Below are 21,656 nucleotides of genomic sequence, written 5' to 3'. Positions count from 1 at the left end.
TTGATTTCAAACTACTTTGCACGCATTTGGGCCCCTAAAATGCCAGGGCAGTATAACTACCCCACAAGCGACCCCATTTTGGAAAGAAGACACCCCAAGGTATTCCGTGAGGGGCAAGGCGAGTTCCTAAAAATTTTTTTTTTTTGTCACAAGTTAGCGGAAAATGATGTTTTTTTTTTTTTTTGGTTTTTTTTCTTACAAAGTCTCATATTCCACTAACTTGTGACAAAAAATAAAAACTTCCATGAACTCACTATGCCCATCATGAAATACCTTGGGGTGTCTTCTTTCCAAAATGGGGTCACTTGTGGGGTAGTTTTACTGCCCTGGCATTTTAGGGGCCCAAATGCGTGCGAAGTAGTTTGAAATCAAAATGTGTAAAAAATGGCCTGTGAAATCCGAAAGGTGCTCTTTGGAATGTGGGCCCCTTTGCCCACCTAGGCTGCAAAAAAGTGTCACACATGTGGTATCGCCGTACTCAGGAGAAGTTGGGGAATGTGTTTTGGGGTGTCATTTTACATATACCCACGCTGGGTGAGATAAATATCCCAACTTTGTATAAAAAAAATGGGAAAAGTTGTCTTTTGCCGAGATATTTCTCTCACCCAGCATGGGTATATGTAAAAAGACACCACAAAACACATTGCCCAACTTCTTCTGAGTACGGCGATACCACATGTGTGACACTTTTTTGAAGCCAAGGTGGGCAAATGGGCCCACATTCCAAAGAGCACCTTTCGGATTTCACAGGCCATTTTTTACAGATTTTGATTTCAAACTACTTTGTACGCATTAGGGCCCCTAAATTGCCAGGGCAGTATAACTACCCCACAAGTGACCCCATTTTGGAAAGAAGACACCCCAAGATATTTCATGATGGGCATAGTGAGTTCATGGAAGTTTTTATTTTTTGCCACAAGTTAGTGGAATATGAGACTTTGTAAGGAAAAAAAAATAAAAAATTCAGCATTTTCCGCTAACTTGTGACAAAAAATAAAAAGTTCTATGAACTCACTATGCCCATCAGCGAATACCTTAGGGTGTCTACTTTCCGAAATAGGGTCATTTGTGGGGTTTTTCTACTGTCTGGGCATTGTAGAACCTCAGGAAACATGACAGGTGCTCAGAAAGTCAGAGCTGCTTCAAAAAGCGGAAATTCACATTTTTGTACCATAGTTTGTAAACGCTATAACCTTTACCCAAACCATTTTTTTTTCCCCCAAACATTTTTTTTTTTATCAAAGACATGTAGAACAATAAATTTAGAGAAAAATGTATATATAGATGTTGGTTTTTTTTTTAAATTTTACAACTGAGTGAAAAATGTCATTTTTTTGCAAAAATTTCGTTAAATTTCGATTTAATAACAAAAAAAGTTAAAATGTCAGCAGCAATGAAATACCACCAAATGAAAGCTCTATTAGTGAGAAGAAAAGGAGGTAAAATTCATTTGGGTGGTAAGTTGCTTGACCGAGCAATAAACCGCTAAATTTGTGGAGTGCCGATTTGTAAAAAAGGGCCTGGTCACTAGGGGGGTATAAACCTGTGGTTCTTAAGTGGTTAAGAATGTTCCAAACAGTTGTTTTGGCCACGCCTAATGTTTTTGCTATCTCTCTGGTGGGTTTGTTGTGTTTATTCAGCCTAATGAAGGCTTGCTTCACTGATAGTGACAGCTCTTTGGATCTCATCTTGAGAGTTGACAACAACAGATTCCAAATGCAAATAGCACACTTGAAATGAACTCTGGACCTTTTTTTCTGCTCATTGTAATTGGGATAATGAGGGAATAACACACACCTGTCCATAGAACAGCTGAGAAGCCAATTGTCCCATTACTTTTGGTCCCTTAACAAGTGGGAGACACATATGCAAAATGTTGTAATTCCAACACCGTTCACCTGATTTGGATGAAAAAAACTTAAATTAAAGCTGACAGTCTGCAGTTAAAGCACATCTTATTTGTATAAAAATAAAAATAAAAGGATAAAAAGCAGAAAGGTTCTTACTCAACGAATTGTGTGGTCAGATTTCCGTGGATAGGAGGAAAGTGGAGCACAGCCCAATGTTGATCGGATCCCCAAATTGTGTCAAAGAAATGTTCCCAATAGATCATTTTATCCCCATTCGGCAGAGGGTGGAGCTGAGAGGAGTCTCCCTCCTATTTTGTCCCAGCCTTATGGGATGGCCCTCATTACCTGTACATGCTCCACCTCTCTTACTCAGGTTGCAGACATGAAGTATTATTAAAACATGGCTTCCCGTCCACACTAATGGATATTATTTCCGGCTGATCATTTTCATACCACACATGACTGTTGTGTTTTTTTCCAGAAGGTGAGATACTGGTTATGTGGGCATGCTGGCTATCAGGGATAGGATGTTTAGACGCCCTACGATGCCCACATCAAGCGGAATACAATGATCACAATTATTAATACGTGAGTTGTATCAGAGATGAATTATTGCTTATGAGATAATTTCTTCATCCCCTGACACTGTATTTGAAAAGCTTCTGGACTCCTGCGGGGTGAGGTTCCAGGCTGTCTGAGTGGCTGCATTTCTAGGAACACCTTCATTACCACTTGCAAAGGGCCAGTTTTTTAACATTCAGGTGATAAACTGATTTCCTCCAAGGGTAATGCATATTCTAACTGCAGGCCCAGACGGAATGGCACATACAATCACAGAATGGCATGAACATATATGGGATCACACGGCAGATATAAAACATACACAGATAATAAAAGTTATGAGAATTGTTGTCCATTTCTCATAAGCCCAATGCACTTACTGCTATTTTTTGGCACCACAGTGCCTATGTTTTCATGCACAGTTGAGTCATTCGGCCTGAAGAACACTTCTAGCCAAACTTCTCTGAACAGTAAATGGGGTTATCTGGGTCCCACTGGTTCTAAGCTAATGGCACTACTGAAAATCTTCCAATTTCAAAGAGAACTAAGCATGATATGTCTATAATCTACTGCACTAAGTTTCCTTGGCCAACCACTCCATCTATGGTCCTCAATCTTTCCATATCTTGAAACCCCAGTCTGCTTTCATTATATAGTATAACTATCTTGTGTCTTCTGGCTGTCCTGTTTTGCCATGGTGTATGACTTGTGACATAAACCTGTTTTCCATAACCTCACCTTCGTAGCAGAGTTTGTCTGTTCCTCACCCAGTCTTAAGTCTCCTACCCAGCTGTTTCAATTTCAGTTAATGACTATGTTTCAACCTATATATGAAAATGAAGATCATTATCACCTGTTTGGTATAATTGGTTAATCATACACCTGGGTATAATCCTACAAAATCCCTGATGGGTGGTCTGGTCACACCAAATATTGATTTGAGTAGATTTATTTTGTGTGGTCACATTGTATTTAATTAATTGATAAATATAGACTATTAACACTTTTAATTTTGAAAGAAATCTTACTTTGCAGCTTTTTTCACACCTTCCTAAATTCTTTGCTTAGTACTGTACTTCCTACAGTTTTATGTTGGAAAAAAATGTTATCCAGAATGAACAGGCTCCTGTTGTTAGTTGATCATGGACAATGCTCACATGCCTAAATATTTGGTAGCAATTAGAGATAAGCAAAGTTTTTGAAAATTTGATTCGGCTGTTTCGCCGAATTTCACAAAGAAAATTGCTTTGTGACGAATTACTTCATCACAAAGCTCATTTTTTTTAGATGTAAGTAGCAGATGCAATGACAGGAAGCTGTGATAGTGCCGCTCCCCATCACTGTACCCCTCAGATGTCGAGTTCATACATGATTGCAGCATCTGAGAGTAAAAACAGTGTAAAATTAAAAGAAAAAAAATTAAATCATACTTACTGCCTCCATTTGCTCGCGTCGGGACATCGACCATCTTGCTTTAAGATCTGGCATGAAATCTTGCACGGCCCGAAATGACATCATACGTCACCACGCATGGGATTTCGACTTCGAAGTTCAAACAAGATGGCGGCGGCCGGCCCGTCATGAGCAAATAGAGAAGTTAAGTATGATTATTTTTAGTTATTTACACTATTTCAGGTTAAATCGATTTGCTACCATGAAGCACGAGGAAATTTGGCTTCACAGCAGATCGAATTTATCCTGAAATTCAAATCAAATTTCACTTCATTGGTTTCGAATCACTCATCTCTAGTAGAGATCAGCAAATCACTCAAAATGTAATTTAGGTTTGATTCAGCCGGACCAGTCAACAAATTCAATTTCGGTCTGAATTGATTCTACCAAAATTGAAAGTCTCCAAGATCTCATACTTTTTTCTGTAGTCTCTCACTTTTTTATTTTTTTTTAATTAATTTTCTATCCCTCTGATATATGATGGTTACAGACTACAAACAAACCGTCTATAGTCTAATCCTGCAGTTATACTCTCTTCCATTCACCCTTTTATTCTTATCTAACTTACCAAATTTGTGTCAGTAAGAGTTAATGGATAGATATAAAGACGTATTAGTGCAGGATCAAACTACAAAGGGATTGTTGGTTGTTTGTTGCTATGGTTAATCATGATTCTGCATAAGGTCAGTAAACACAATAGTTCGAAGTTTTATAAGAAATAGTATTTGAAATGTGTTTTATTTTTCATTTTCAATGCACTGTAGCAATAAAAATGGTTGTAAAAATCTTTAAATTAATTTTCTAAGATTTTTATACTGATGACCTGAGGAAAATCCTGAAAAAACCTTTTAGTGTGTATATATATTTTTTGTAGTAAATAATGTATTTGACTGTGCTTTTCAATATTGTGCAGAAACAGTATCCAGGTGTTAACCTGGCAAAGCTGTACTAAAATTATATTCTTTTGGCATATAGTTGGCTTATAAAATACTAGTTCTAAACCATATGGTATATTTAAACCTTTTTTTCTAGCTAGGCTATAAACATTTTGCTAACAAACTCTAGGAGACGTGCAAACTAAGGTCACTGTGTTTGCTTGTAAAATGACTAAACCATCTAGCCATAATATTAACATAAGCAGCTTATGCACTGTTTCAATAAAAGAAACACAGCTGACGAGAGTCAATATTAATTTAAATCTTTTAGTTGCCATCAATAATGTTAATGAACCGTTGTTAAGCTGCTAAATAGCTGACAATGAAGTTGGCCACTGCGCTAGCTCTGTTCTAACAAAGGATTGTATCTTCTGATACGCTGTAAAACATGAGATCAATGAGTACATAGAAAAAAAGTTTGAATCTATTGGAATTATTTATTTTTCTCTAAATACGCTATACTGTATAAGAACACATGACCAGCAAAGTTAAAGGGGTTGTCTCACTTCAGCAAATTGCATTTATTATGTAGAGGAAGTTAATACAAGCCACTTTCTAATATATTGTTATTATCCATATTGCTTCCTATGCTGGCTTGATTCATTTTTCCATCTTATCATTTGTTTTGAGAGCGGATATTCGATTAGCGAATTTTTATTTCGAATATCAGCACTTCGCTAATTCGCAAATATTTTGAATATAGTGCTATACTGAATATTCGCTAATTTGAATATTCGTTGTTTTTTTTAAAGTTGTTCCCACTTCCCAAAAGCAGTTCTTCTTACATGTCCGGGGGACTCCGTGCTCCTTGCCCGATCCAGTCAGTGCCCGTTGGCGCGTCAGCCGAGTGACGACTTCCAGTGCGCATGGAGTGTCCCCATACCATGGGAATGCCTCCATGCTAGAATGTACTGTCAGATGTGAGAATCAGGGTCATCTAGACCAGTGTTTCCCAACCAGTGTGCCTCCAGCTTTTGCAAAACTACAACTCCCAGCATGCCCGCACAGCCAAAGGCTGTTCGGGCATGCTGGGAGTTGTAGTTTTGCAGCAGCTGGAGGCACACTGGCTGGGAAACACTGATCTAGACCACGCTCAAAATTGGATGTGCAATGCGAGTAAAGTTACGCATTGAGCATCCAACTTAATTTTGTGTATAGGCAACGTTTCTAATGGTTGGCTTGCTAGAATTAACGAATATAGAGCATATAGCGCTATTGTAACGAGGCGCCGAAGGCGCACTCGGTCTCCCATCAGCCGCAGACCTGCTGCTTAGCTTCGGGAGCGAGGATCTGTGTTTGTCCTCGTTCTTAGGGCAGCTTTGCTAGCTGGGAGGCTCCCTGCTCCTAGGTCTGCCTTGAGCGCCGAGCTGATCACTCGGTGCTCGACTTGTCTGTCTGTCGGTCATGTGACGCTGGCCACGTCACATGACCCTCACTCCCCACTATAAATACAGGCAACCTGCTGGCTACAGGTTGCATGTGATTTTGGTCCCTTAGGCTGTGTATTATTATTGTTATTTAGCTTACCTTTGGATTTGACCCTTGATCTGCTTCCTGACACCTCTTCTGCCTGCTCCCTGAACCTTGACGCTATCTCTCAGATTTTGACCCCGACTTGCTTTTGGATTTTGTCTTTGCCTCTTCTCTTGTACTGACATGACCTCCTGGACTGACCCCGGCTAGTTGACCCGCCTCGCCCTTCCGTTTTTGGTGGTACCTTGCTTGTTCCACCTCGCTGTCCGCTCGAGTGCTACCTCTCATTGGCTGTCCGCTTCCCTGCTGTCTCTATCTCTCTGCTTGCACTTACTCAGTTGCGCCCAGTTGTGCCCCGTCACCTAGGGCGGGTGGTGCAGGTAGGCAGGGACAGGGGACCGGGTGGCAGCTCAGGGGGTGCACCTCTGCTCTATCTTTATACCTGTGACGCTACCCCGTGACAGCTATATTTATATTCGTTATATTCGTTAATTCTAGCAAGCAAACTTTTAGGAACGTTGCCTATACACAGAACTAAGTTGGATGCTCAATGTGAGTAAACTTACTTAAATTACTCACATTGCGCATCCAACTTATTTCTGTTTATAGGCAATGTTCCTAATGGTTGGCTTGCTAGAATTAACAAATATAAGGAATATAGCGCTATATTCGTTAATTCTAGCAAGCCAATAGGAAAGTTGCCTATGGACAGCTCTAAGTTGGATTCGCAATGCGAGAATATTACTTTGCCTAATTTTTGCAATAAATAGAATATTGAGCCATTATTCTATTTATTGCAAAAAAATAGGCAAAGTAATATTCTCGCATTGCTAATCCAACTTAGAGCTGTCCATAGCAACTTTCCTATTGGCTTGCTAGAATTAATGAATATAGAGAATATAGCGCTATATTCATTATCTTCGTTAATTCTAGATAGTCAACCAATAGGAAAGTTGCCTTATACAGTTAAACTCGCATCACGCAAATAATTAAATCGCATATTATTTGCGATAAATAGAATAATGACGAATATTCGATTTTGACGAATATAAGAGGATTAATTAATCAAATATTTACGAAATATCGCGAACTCGCATATGGCACTTCCCGCTCATCACTGCTTATCATACATTGCTCGCTTCCATAATTACGACCACTGTGCAATCCATCAGTGATGGCCATGCTGGCACACTAAAGTAAAAAGTGCCAGCCTTTTTGGTGGCCGGGTACATGGGAGTGCACATAAGGTGGTCTTTTTTCATATAGTATGCATGCACGACCACCACTGATGGATTGCTGGGTGGTCGTAACCATTGAAACGAGCAGTGTAAAATGTGATGGAAAAATAAATCCAGCCAGCAAAGGAAGCAATATGGACAATAAAAATACATTAGTAAGTGCCTTGTATTAACTTCCTCTACATAATAAATGCTATTTGTTGAAGTGAGACAACCCCTTTAACTACCACATATGTTACCATATCAATTTTCCAGCAGCACATCAATCCTCTGTCCTTAAATATAACCATCCAGAGCAGCTATCCTCTTGTGATCACCATCTTTGTTGCTTGACATAGAAACTCTGAGTTTTGACAATATGTTTTATATATATAAAAAAAAACATCCACTACGTTCCACAGAACAAAGGGGGGAATTTATCATTCCTTATGCTGTGTTTTTGGCACTAATAAGTAGCAAAAATGAAATGTAGTCACAACTGGTGTCTTTACACCACCTTCCTCATTTCCAAAAGGGGGTTAAGGAAGAGTGTAGGTGGGGCCATGGACCACAACACATTCATCATCATTTATATCAGAAACTGGTGTAAATGATGACTGAAATCTATGCCAGCTATGAGCTGGAGTAAATTTTTGTCTGTGGCATGGACTGTTGTAGGAGACATTAAATATATAACAAAGCCTGCTCCTTGTCACAAATTAAGTTCCTCCTCCTGCAGCGCGAGCCCTATTAAGACCAAGACCTAAGTGTCAAATTTCATACCAATTTTTTTCGTTTATCTTGTTCTCTCCTTGAATGTAAATATCAACCATCTCTCAAAGCCAAATGCAGCTTATAAGGTTCAAAAGGCCAGAGCCCTCTGATCTAGAATAACAAAGGAAATAGAGCAGGATGTGCAGCCAAAGTTATTCTCTATTTCTCACTCTGTTAAATTATATGCTTTTTAGCATCTTATCTTATATATGATGTAAATGAAAATTAAATAGAAGGTATATTTATGTATAAATGTAACAGAGAATAAAAGATATAAAACCAGAGTTCTTTGTAAATGCTGTTCAGAGAATGGGCCTATAAATGTCATTCCTTATCCACACTTTGTTTTTACTCAGTACTGCCCCATGAATCTTCATTTATCATGCATCTTATGCTTTCTATGCTTTTAGTTTCACTTTTGTTTAAAATATATTCAATGAATATGAAATTAAAATGAAAATGTAGCATATAGATGTATCTAGTTGAGTTTGCCATTTTATGTTCTCCTTATCATTGTGTTCTTTAGGTTCTGCAAACTATCTGTTATGAATGGGGACTGAATGATGGTCCCTAGACTTCACTTTTTCAAAATTGCTTAATCCTGTTGCTTATCATGATATAAGCATTGTCTCATGTGTCTAGTAGCTGTTTATCTCCCGTCCCCATATATCCTGTAAGGACACAACATTTTTTGTCATATCTGCATTTGGAAAGTCATATTTTTCATTTTTCTGGCGATGTAACCGTATGATGGGCTAGAATTTTTTCAGGACAAGTACTTTTTTTTTTAAAGGAACCATACAATGTGTAATGCGTAAATATTTTTTATCAAACCATATGAAGAAATGAAGACGGGCGGCACTCACCAGCATCACTGAATAGTTGCTTTATTCAAAGGTAGCGATGGACGGCATTGGGTACAGCCTGACTGAGCAGTTCGACCCCGTCACATTCGAAATTGATTTGTTTAAGGCTGTTAGAAAATTGCACCTGCACAAGATGTTTAATAATACACCCCAGGGAGCAGTCCCTAGGACAGAGGGGCAATGACCAGTTTGCCCCGACCCAATGGTGTTTTTTGTGTCTACTAAGTTTACTGCAACTGAACTTGAATGTCTAGATTTTCTCTTCACAGGTGGGGTTAGGTCCACATTTTGCCCCCCTATGCCTGCCGGGACCAGCATTGACATCTTTCACCATCAGGTGAAGAAGGATGTACGTGCTGTTATGTATCCTAGAGCACAGGATAATGTCAGTAGTGAGGAGTGACAAGCTCTAAACTGGCTCAGTGCACAGTAAAACCGGCAGACAAGGGGGGCAATGTGGTTCTAATTTTGAGGGAGTATTACATTAATGAAGCCCTCAGGCAACTCAGGGATGTTGACACCTATGAAGTGATACAGGGGGATCCCACTGTAGACATCAGGCGTCAGCTTGAGTTTTTTGTTCGCGGTTACGTGGCAAGAGGTTTCCTGGGCGACAACATGGTTGACAAACTCGTACCCACATTCCCCTCTAGACCCTGCTGGTATTTCCTTCCCAAGATTCAAAAGTCACTGAGCCAGCCCCCGGGGCGTCCTATCGTCTCTGGGGTTGGCTCAGTGACTGAGCCTTTATCAAAATATATTGATTGGCTCCTCAGACCGTTACTTCCCAGCGCCCCTGCCTATCTCAGGGAAACCAATGATTTTTTGTTGTCCCTGGGTGAAGTACATTGGCAAGCAGATTATCAGTTGATATCCCTGAATGTGGAGAGCCTCTACACCCGCATCCCTCATGATGTGGGTGTAGAGGCGATACGAGTCATCTTACGGAATGTGGGGAAGAGTGATCTCTTTTGTGATTTCGTCTGTGGGGCTTTAAACTTCATACTTGAGAACAATGCTTTCAGATTCGGCAGCGAATGGTTCAGACAAAAGCTGGGGATGGCAATGGGTACCCCTGTCTCATGCACATTTGCTAATATGTACCTTGCAAGACTGGAAGACAGATTTGTGTTCTCCGTGTTAAATCCCTTCTTGCAGTATCTGAAAGTTTTTTTATGCTTTGTTGATGACGTCTTCATTGTTTGGTCCGGAACTAAGGAACAGTGTGAGGAGTTTGTCCGGTACTTGAACATAAACGATATGGGAATGAGGTTCACCCTCAATTTTGGGGGGCTCAAGATTGGAGTTCCTGGATGTGGTTGTCGTGGTGAGGGGCGACGGGTTGGTCACGGAGGGGTTTCGTAAGCCCACGGCGACCAACTCCTTGCTCCGCCACGACAGCTTCCACCCGGGAACTGTCAAGAAATCATTGCCGTACGGGCAATTCATTAGGTTACGCAGGATCAAGAGTGAGTTAGAGGGATATCGACACCAGGCGACAGAGCTGAAACAACGGCTAGTAGCAAGAGGGTGAGGTTAGCAGAGATATGGAAAAGGTTGAGAGGACTTTCTCTCAGAGAGATTTGTTGCAAAAGAGTAAGAAACTGAAAAAAACAGTGGGAGCGCCTGGGTCGGGCCAATATTACATGAATATAGGCAGATTCACCTTCTCCTTTAAGTTTAGCCCAATGGCGGATCGGATTCGCTCTGCCATTTTTAGGAACTGGGATATATTAAAAAGGGACAGCACCCTTAGCAAAATAACCGAGCAAAGACCACTAGTCTCCTTTAGGAGGAGTCATACGCTAAGATATAAGCTCGTCAGGAGTAGATTGACCCCGTCACGTTCTAGCCAGTGGTTGACAATCAATAGACCAGATGGGAACTTTAGATGCGGGAATTGTTCCCAATGTAAATACAATGCGTGCAAAAAATTCATTGATTTTGCAGGGGTGCACCACAGGGTACGGAGTTTTATTAACTGCAGAAGTACATTTGTGGTTTATCTCTTAAGCTGCAAATGCGGCCGATTATATATCGGCAAAACAATTAGATGTTTAAATGAGTGCATAAGAGAACATGTTAACTCCATAACCTCTGGTAAAGGGTGCCCCAGGGTGATAGAGCACTTTAGAAAGGTGCATGGTGGTGATGTCAGTTACCTGTCTTTTTCAGGACTAGAGGTGGTACAGGCTCTGCCGCATGGGGACGATAGACACCGGCTCCTTTTACAACCGGAGGCCAGGTGGATTATTCGTACCCAAGCAGCGGAAGAGTTGGGCCTTAATGACAGAATTGACCTTAGTATGTTCCTATAATAGCACCTCCGCAATTGTCCTTTTGCCATGCATTATTGTTTTGTATGTTTACTTTCCTTGTCTGTACGGATTATTTTGGGAATCATCAGGGCAGGGTCACTAGTCACCCAGGTGAAGCATCGACTCTGTGCTTAAAGGTGGAGCGCATTTGCGCTCTGACGTAACAGACTGACGAAGCGCGCTCAGAGCGAAACGGCCGTCGCTATCTCACCTGTGTGAAGCTCTTGGCGTCTTGCCCGATGCCGTCCATCGCTACCTTTGAATAAAGCAACTATTCAAAATATTTGCTGGTGAGTGCCGCCCTCCTTCATTTCTTCATATGGTTTGATTGACAATATCTTATTTCTTTGAGGGCTGAGCACCACTGACAGTGTGTGTAGGAGACTGAGCGGTGATTGATTCCCATACGCCGGGATCCAGCGGTGGACTCTGAGTGCCGCTCCCTATCCCATTGTTGGAAAATATTTTTTATTGTGTGGGCAGAAATTTCACATGGTGTTTATCATGCAGTGCAAATGGCATGCAAACTTTATTCTCTGGGCAAATATATTTGAATATTTTTGCAAAATAAAAACACTTTATTTAAGAAAACTATATGTTTCTGCCACGTTGATTCTAAGAGTCGTAACATTTTTGACATGCTTTCATTGATACAAGTTTGGGATGAATTTTTTTTTTTTTGGAGGTTGGATGAACAAGGAACAAAATCTGGCACAGTAGTCACAAAGTGAGATAGACAATGCAATATATATTTTATTTAATTGAGATTTTTTTTTCAACTTTGATCTTTTTCAATAGTTTTTTTTTCTAGTCCTACTGTACTTGGAATGTGGTAGTTTGAGCTGTTCTACAGGGTGGGCCATTTATATGGATACACCTTAATAAAATGGAAATGGTTGGTGATATTAACTTCCTGTTTGTGGCACATTAGTATATGTGAGGGGGGAAACTTTTCAAGATGGGTGGTGACTATGGCGGCCATTTTGAAGTCAGCCATTTTGAATCCAACTTTTGTTTTTTCAATAGGAAGAGGGTCATGTGACACATCAAACTTATTGGGAATTTCACAAGAAAAACAATGGTGTGCTTGGTTTTAACGTAACTTTATTCTTTCATGAGTTATTTACAAGTTTCTCTTTGTTTACAGCCATTGACATGTCGCCGAGGTTAACACGTGAGGAGCTGATAGAAATTGTGTTGATGTCTGGGGAACGCAGTAACCGGGTCATTGCAGCAGATTTCAATGCAAGACACCCTACGAGACCACTCATCTCCCATGCTACACTAAACTGGTTCAGTGTTGGATTTGCCAAAATGTGGACGCATGAAATCTGTCTCTAATGAAGAAACATCAGTGGCTGTCCTAGCTTCATTCAGCAAGAGCCCACAGCGTAGCACTCGCCCCATGTTACTGGAGAGTGGCATTAGTCGAACATCCCTTCGGCGGATATTAGCTACTCACAAATGGCACCCTTACAAACTCCAGCTACTGCAGCATCTCAATGAGGATGACCCAGATCGGCGCACTGAATTTGTAGAATGGGCAAAACAAAAATTGGAACAGGACCCTCAGTTTACGCAGAAGATTTTGTTCAGTGATGAGGCAAACTTTTATGTGAATGGTGAAGTTAACAAACAAAACCACCGCTATTGGTCTGACACTAACCCACATTGGATAGATCCCTCCAAGACTATTGGAACAAAAAAATTGATGGTATGGTGTGGTATATGGGGTACAAAGATAGTGGGGCCATTCTTCATCAATGGAAACCTCAAGGCCACTGGATATGCGAAATTGCTACATGATGATGTGTTTCCCTCTTTATGCACTGTAGCTGGCACGTTCCCTGAGTTTTTCCAGCAAGATGGTGCACCACCACATTATGGGTGTCAGGTCCGAGCATTCCTAGATGAACAGTTTCCTGGAAGTGGATTGGTCGTCGTGGGCCAGTTGAATGGCCCCCAAGGTCTCCTGATCTGACCCCTTAGACTTTTATCTTTGGGGTCATCTGAAGGCAATTGTCTATGCTGTGAAGATACGAGATGTGCAGCACCTGAAACTACGGATACTGGAAGCCTGTGCTAGCATTCTCCTGCGGTGTTGCTATCAGTGTGTGAAGAGTGGGAGAAGAGGGTTGCATTGACAATCCACACAATGGGCAGCATATTGAACACATTTTATAAGTGGTCAGAACTTGTAAATAACTCATGAAAGAATAAAATTACGTTAAAACCAAGTACACCATTGTTTTTCTTGTGAAATTCCCAATAAGTTTGATGTGTCACACGACCCTCTTCCTATTGAAAAAACAAAAGTTGGATTCAAAATGGCTGACTTCAAAATGGCCGCCATGGTCACCACCCATCTTGAAAAGTTCCCCCCCTCACATATACTAATGTGCCACAAACAGGAAGTTAATATCACCAACCATTCCCATTTTATTAAGGTGTATCCATATGAATGGCCCACCCTGTATAATACAATACAATACCTCTGTATTGCAGTCCTATCCATTGGGATAGGATTGCTTTCATGGCAGAGCTTTGGTTGTTAGGTCCCCGGCAGCCATGGAAGCTCATCAACACAGCATGAGCAGAGCAAAGATAGCTCCATTCATCAGTAAAGCCACTTAGGCGCTACAATCACTATTGACCATAGCATGTAAGGGGTCAAATGATCAGGATCAGTGTTAGCTCTGAAACACTGCAAACCACTGTAGCAGGGGGTCAGCTGCATGTTGTGCTGTGTAGGAACTACCACCATGTATTGTGAGTTACAGGAGGGGATGTAGGGATTGTCTTGACTAAAAATTCATTTTTAAATACCTTATAAAGGATTTTGGAGTTATCATACTGGTGAGTCCCCCATTTAGGAACAGCTACTAAGAGCGCATTTTGCTTTGGAGGACCGTACATGACTGATTTTTTATTTTTAACTTTGCAATAAATTATTATTGTTTTATTAGTTATAAACAATAAATGCAGCAAGGAACAGTGTACAAATAAGTTGAGCAGTTTATTTTTAATGGAGTGTAGGGACAGGGATTTTAGATATTTTTGTAATCTACTTTATTAGGAAATGATGTTTCCCTATACTATAAATCAGGGTGTAAAGATTCTTCTTACCAAGCCCAGTGTTTCTAAGGAGAGTCTGTCTTTAGTTTCTACTGTTCTATTGAGCACTGAAAACGCCTCTTTGTAACATACAGAGGTTTTCCAGTCTGGCTTTTTGTCACCACCCTTGTCTCTATCTACATGTTCATCAACCTTCCTATCTGACTTGTCACACACAGGTGTTTTCAGAACTCAGTAGAACATTAAAGAGAGACTCGCCCTAGTACAAAGAAACATATTTCCCTAATAAAGTATATTACAAAGTTGTGTAACATCCATATCCCTTCATTGTATTAAAAATAAACTGAAATGACTGTTACACTTTAAACATTTGCTTTCAGATTCAGCAGATTATAGCCAATCACAGAGGATCCCAGTAGTGAGACATCATATGATCGGCTATATTCTAACTAAAAACATTTCCCAAAAGTGGAAATCTCCTTTAAATAGTAGGAGTTGAGTTGCAATTAGATTTTCTATCACCCAATGCAAAATTTCAGTTCACTGCTCTAGCCCGTTATCTGAATATCCTGTTCAGTGAAGAATGTTTTGTTGATCCCCTTATGAACCCACCACCTAGGATACATGCTCTATTAGCCCTCCTTAGCTATGCTCCTCATGTTATTTCAGTATGTTTGGGCATTAATTGGAGCCGAGATATTGCATATCGGTATAATAGTGCAAAAAAAAAGAAACAGTTAAATATAAAATGAATCTCTGCTCCATTTGTAACAAAGTTGCTATGCAATGCCATTTCTCTGAAACATGCGTTTGTTAAATGGATCTTAATATTTGCATCACATTCTTATTTTATTATGCTTTCTCATTTATCAACTCTGTAACTGTAGTGTACTCTTTAATTTCCCCCAACAAATGTTATGGCTATTAATTCTATTAGTGATGGGAAGACATGTGCATTGCTCAGTGGCAAATAGTCACAGCTCATTAAACAGGCTTCCTTTCTCAATGCTTTTATGTAAGTTCTCTATCACTATGTTTGTGTATTTTGTATTTCACTCAGTCTGCAAAATATACAGTTCAAGCACAGAGCAAGGTAATTGACTCAATGTAACAGTTGCTGTCATCATAGTGCTACAATGAAAAATCATTGTAGTCTTCCCTTTAAAATTATTCCAGGCAGTAAGTCATCTCTGACCTTCGAAATCTACACTGCAAAATGACTATGTTAAAAAGGCTGAGCCAGAAAGATAATTAATGTTCTGCTCATAGACTTTAGGTTTTGCAATTGATTAGTATATAAGATATGTAATTTTCTTATAACCAGACACAAGAGTCAGTGGCAGCAACTGATAAGACTAAACATGTTGCTTTATTTTAAAAAGACAGATGTGTATCTGGAGTCATGTACTAATTAATTAGAATTGCAAATGACTTTTATTTGACTAATAGCACATTTATCCACCAGACTATAAGTCGATTTTTTTATGATATATTGAGTATAATCTTTTTATTTTTATTTTGGCTTAACTCAAATAGTATGGTAATAAATGGACAGGGGAATCAAAAAGAAAAATACACTTGCTCATGCACACGACCATATGTATTTTGCTGTCTGCAAAACATGGATTTGAAATAAAAAATGGATGACATCCGTCTGCATTCCATATTTTGCAGAACTGAACAGCTGGCCCCTAATAGAACAGTCCTATCCTTGTCTGTTATACAGACAATAATAGGACATGTTCAACTATTTTTGCGGAACAGAAATACAGACATACAGAAATGGAATACACATAGAGTAACTTTCTTTTTTAACGGACTGATTGAAATGAATAGTTCCGCATACTGTCTGAAAAAAACAAAAACAGAACGGACACGGAAACAAAATACGGTCATGATCATGAGTCCTAAAGGAGCATTCATTCTCAGGAAGTAGAAACTATCATTGGTGCTTCAATAATACAGTAAGGATAAAAACAGGATAACAGCATGGTTCTGTGGTCTTTAATAAATGACTTTACAGGATATTACAAAAATGGCCTCTCCTTGGCATAGCCCATGAGGGCAAAGGGGGCTTTACCCTGTGGCATTCATAATCAGAAAAATGTGGGCTCATCACTGCAGTACCTGATGATGTAATGTCGATATGCATGAGGGTGTGCTTGGTACTGAAGCTCAACTATGCTCAGGCCCACTTGAATAGGCTGAGCTGCAGTACTAAGCATAACCACGCCTGTATGGACACCGTTGTCCTTTGTGTGCTGCTTAATGGTAGTTATTCCTTTAGGTATTTTCTTTTTGTTTAGAGACTAGAATATTAGACTTTAGATATCACATCCAACTTTTCATTATGAATCAGCAAATTTATTGATATTAACCACCTCAGCCCCCCTAGCTTAAACCCCTTTAATGACCAGACCACTTTTTACAATTCTACACTACACTACTTTAACGGTTTATTGCTCGGTCATACAACTTACAACCCAAATGAATTTTACCTCCTTTTCTTGTCACTAATAGAGCTTTCATTTGGTGGTATTTCATTGCTGCTGCCATTTTTACTTTTTTTGATATTAATCAAAAATGACCAAAATTTTTGCAAAACAAATGAAATTTTTCACTTTCTGTTGTAAAATTTTTCAAATAAAACTACATTTCTATATAAAATTTTCTCTAAATTTATTGTTCTACATGTCTTTAATAAAAAAAAAATCCAATAAGTGTATATTTATTGGTTTGGGTAAAAGTTATAGCGTTTACAAACTATGGTGCAAAAAAATTAATTTACGCACTTTGACTTTCTGAGCACCTGTCATGTTTCCTGAGGTTCTACAATGCCCAGACAGTAGAAACACCCCACAAATGACCCCATTTCGGAAAGTAGACAACCTAAGGTATTCGCTGATGGGCATAGTGAATTCATGAAAGTTATTTTTTTTTGTCAAAAGTTAGCAGAAATGGAATTTTTTTTTTCTAACAAAGTCTCATATTCCACTAACTTGTGAATGCAAAATTACATTTTTTGTCACAAGTTAGTGGAATAAGAGACTTTGTAAAAAAATTAATAAAAATTCCGCTAACTTGTGCCAAAAAAAAAATCTTCTATGAACTCGCCATGCCACTCACGGAATACCTTGGGGTGTCTTCTTTCCAAAATGGGGTCACTTGTGGGGTATTTATACTACCCTGGCATTTTAGGGGCCCTAAAGCGTGAGAAGTAGTTTGGAATCCAAATGCGTTAAAATGCCCAGTGAAATCCTAAAGGTACTCATTGGAATTTGGGCCCCTTTGCGCATCTTGGCTGCAAAAAAGTGTCACTCATGTGGTATCGCCATACTCAGGAGAAGTAGGGCAATGTGTTTTGAGGTGTATTTTTACATATACCTATACTGTGTGTGAGAAATATCTCTGTAAATGACAACTTTAAAAAAAAAATTATACAAAATTGTCAATTTACTGAGATATTTCTCTCACCCAGCATGGGTATATGTAAAAATACACCCTAAAACACATTGCCCTACTTCTCCTGAGTATGGCGATACCACATGTGTGACACTTTTTTGCAGCCTAGGTGCGCAAAGGGGCCCAAATTCCAATGAGTACCTTTTAGGAGGGCATTTTTAGACATTTGGATTCCAGACTTCTTCTCACGCTTTAGGGCCCCTAAAATGCCAGGGCAGTATAAATAACCACCCAAATGACCCCATTTTAGAAAGAAGACACCCCAAAGTATTCGCGGAGGGGCATGGTGAGTTCATGTATGATTTAATTTTTTTTCACAAGTTAGTGGAAAATGACACTTTCTGAGAAAAAAAAAATAATAATAAAGTTTCCATTTCTGCTAACTTCTGGCAAAAAAAATAAAAAATCTCCCACGGACTCACTATGCCCCTCAGTGAATACCTCGGGGTGTCTACTTTCCGAAATGGAGTCATTTGTGGGGTGTGTTTACTGTTCTGGCATTTTGGGCGGGGCTAAATTGTGAGCAACCCTGTAAAGCCTAAAGGTACTCGTTGGACTTTCGGCCCCTTTACGCACCTAGGCTGCAAAAAAGTGTCACACATGTGGTATCGCCGTACTCAGAAGAAGTAGGGCAATGTGTTTTGGGGTGTATTTTTACATATACCCATGCTGTGTGAGAGAAATATCTCAGTAAATTGACAACTTTGTATAAAAAAAATTAAAAAGTTGTCATTTACAGAGATATTTCTCACACACAGTAAGGGTATATGTAAAAATACACCCCAAAACACATTGCCCTACTTCTTCTGAGTACGGCGATACCACATGTGTGACACTTTTTTGCAGCCTAGGTGTGCAAAGGGGCCCAAATTCCAATGAGTACCTTTAGGATTTCACAGGGCATTTTTACGCATTTGAATTCCAAACTACTTCTCATGCTTTAGGGCCTCTAAAATACCAGGGCAGTATAAATACCCCACAAGTGACCCCATTTTGGAAAGAAGACACCCCAAAGTATTCCGTGAGGGGCATGGCGAGTTCATAGAATATATATATTTTTTTGGCACAAATTAACGGAAAATGATTTTATTTATTTTTCCTTACAAAGTCTCATATTCCACTAACTTGTGACAAAAAAATATATTTTACATGAACTCGCCATGCCCTTCACGGAATACCTTGGGGTGTCTTCTTTCCAAAATGGGGTCACTTGTGGGGTATTTATACTGCCCTGGCATTTTAGGGGCCCTAAAGCGTATGAAGAAGTCTGGAATCCAAATGTCTAAAAATGCCCTCCTAAAAGGTACTCATTGGAATTTGGGCCCCTTTGCGCATCTTGGCTGCAAAAAAGTGTCATACATGTGGTATCGCCGTACTCAGGCGAAGTAGGGCAATGTGTTTTGGGGTGTATTTTTACATATACCCATACTGTCTGTGAGAAATATCTCTGTAAATGACAACTTTTTCCATTTTTTTATACAAAGTTGTCAATTTACAGAGATATTTCTCTCACCCAGCATGGGTATATGTAAAAATACACCCCAAAACACATTGCCCTACTTCTCCTGAGTACGGCGATACCACATGTGTGACACTTTTTTGCAGCCAAGATGGCAAAGGGACCCAAATTCCAATGAGTACCTTTAGGATTTTACAGGGCATTTTTACGCATTTGGATTCCGTGAGGGGTATGGTGAGTTCATGTAAGATTTTATTTTTTGTCACAAGTTAGTAGAATATGAGACTTTGTAAGAAAAAACAAAAACAAAAACAAAAAATCTATTTCCGCTAACTTGTGCCAAAAAAAAATCTTCTATGAACTCGCCATGCCCCTCAAAAGTGATCTTTATAGCGCCGCAGCGATTTTTCGGTGTTTTTGTAGTGATCAGAAAAAAAATAATTCTGTCACTGCGGTGGGGCGGACTGAACGCAAGTGTGCGCACAAGATCAGGCCTGATCGAGCGAACACTGCATTTTTTGTAGAGCCTATAGAACATTTCCTATTCTTGTCCGCAATTGCGGACAAGAAAAGGCATTTTCTATATAGTTCTGGCAATGTGCGGATCCGCAAAATGCGAAAAGCACATTGCCGGTGTCCGTGTTTTGCGGATCCGCGAATCCGCGAATCCGCAAAACACATACGGACGTCTGAATGGAGCCTTACAGGGGGGTAATCAATGACAGGCGGGTGATCAGGGAGTCTATATGGGGTGATCAGGGGTTAATAAGGGGTTAATAATTGACAGGGGGAGTGTAGTGTAGTGTGGTGATTGGTGCTACTTACAGAGCTGCCTGTGTCCTCTGGTGGTCGATCCAAGCAAAAGGGACCACCAGAGGACCAGGTAGCAGGTATATCAGATGCTGTTAACAAAACAGCGTCTAATATACCTTTCTGGGGTTTAAAAAATCGCATCTACAGCCTGCCAGCGAATGATCGCTGCTGGCAGGCTGTAGATCAACTCGTTTATCTTGCGATCCTGTGAACGCGCTCACAGGAAATCTCGGCTCACTCGAGATGACACGTATATGCGTCCAGGAGGAATAACCCGGCCGCCCGCAGGACGCATCCCTGCATTAGGCGGTCGGGAGGTGGTTAAACATATACAAATAGTTTTTTTTACAACGAATACAATAATAAAATGTTAATACAAATTTTTTTATTTTTTTATTTTAATACAAATATTGTAGATACAAAAAGATCAGATATATGTAAATTTTTGAAATATTTGCAGATCTCTTTATATCTGTAATGGTCTTTTCTTCCAACTTAGGCAATTTTGATCATATGGTTTTCCTGGCAGATACCCATTTTATCTACAATGCACACTGCATGGATGAAATGAGAAAAAATGTCATTTACCGCAGGATGTCTAACAAGATTTTCCACTCAGCTCATAATTTTATTTGATAAAATAAACAAACTAGTATTATTTGCCGTTGGTTGCTATGTACATGACACAATACTATTATACATAGATCATTATATATACAGTCCTGATCAAAAGTTTAAGACCACTTGAAAAATGGCAAAAAATCCTATTTTACATTGTTGGATCTTAACAAGGTTCCAAGTAGAGCTTTAACATGCAACAAGAAGAAATGAGAGTGAGACAAAACATTTTTTGATCATTCAATTAATAAAAAATAACGATTAAACTGAAACAGGCTGTTTTTCAGCTGATCCAAATTTTAGGACCACATGCCTTTAAAAGTCCAAATCTGTGCAAAGATGTGGATTCATTGTCATTTTCTGTCAGGTAGTCACACGTTGTGATGGCAAAGGCAAAAAAACTCTCCCTTTTTGAACATGGTCGGGTTGTTGAACTGCATAAGCAGGGTCTCTCACAGTGCGCCATAGCTGCTGAGGTGGGACACAGTGAGACAGTCATTTGGAATTTCTAAAATGATCCTGAGGGTTATGGAACAAAAAAGTCAAGTGGAAGACCCAAAAAAATGTCATCAGCACTGAGCCGGAGGATCCAATTGGCTGTCCGTCAAGACACTGGATGATCCTCTACCCAAATTAAGGCCCTTACTGGTGCTGACTGCAGCCCCATAACCTTCATACAGCATCTGAGACTGAAGGGCTTCAAAAACAAAAAACGTCTTCAAAGACCTCGTCTGCTTGAACGCCACAGAACTGCTCGTTTGGACTTTGCAAGAGAGCACCAAA

The sequence above is a fragment of the Bufo bufo genome, chromosome 2, assembly GCF_905171765.1.
Source record: "Bufo bufo chromosome 2, aBufBuf1.1, whole genome shotgun sequence".
NCBI classification, from domain to species: Eukaryota; Metazoa; Chordata; class Amphibia; order Anura; family Bufonidae; genus Bufo; species Bufo bufo.
This window is presented reverse-complemented; position numbering follows the sequence as displayed.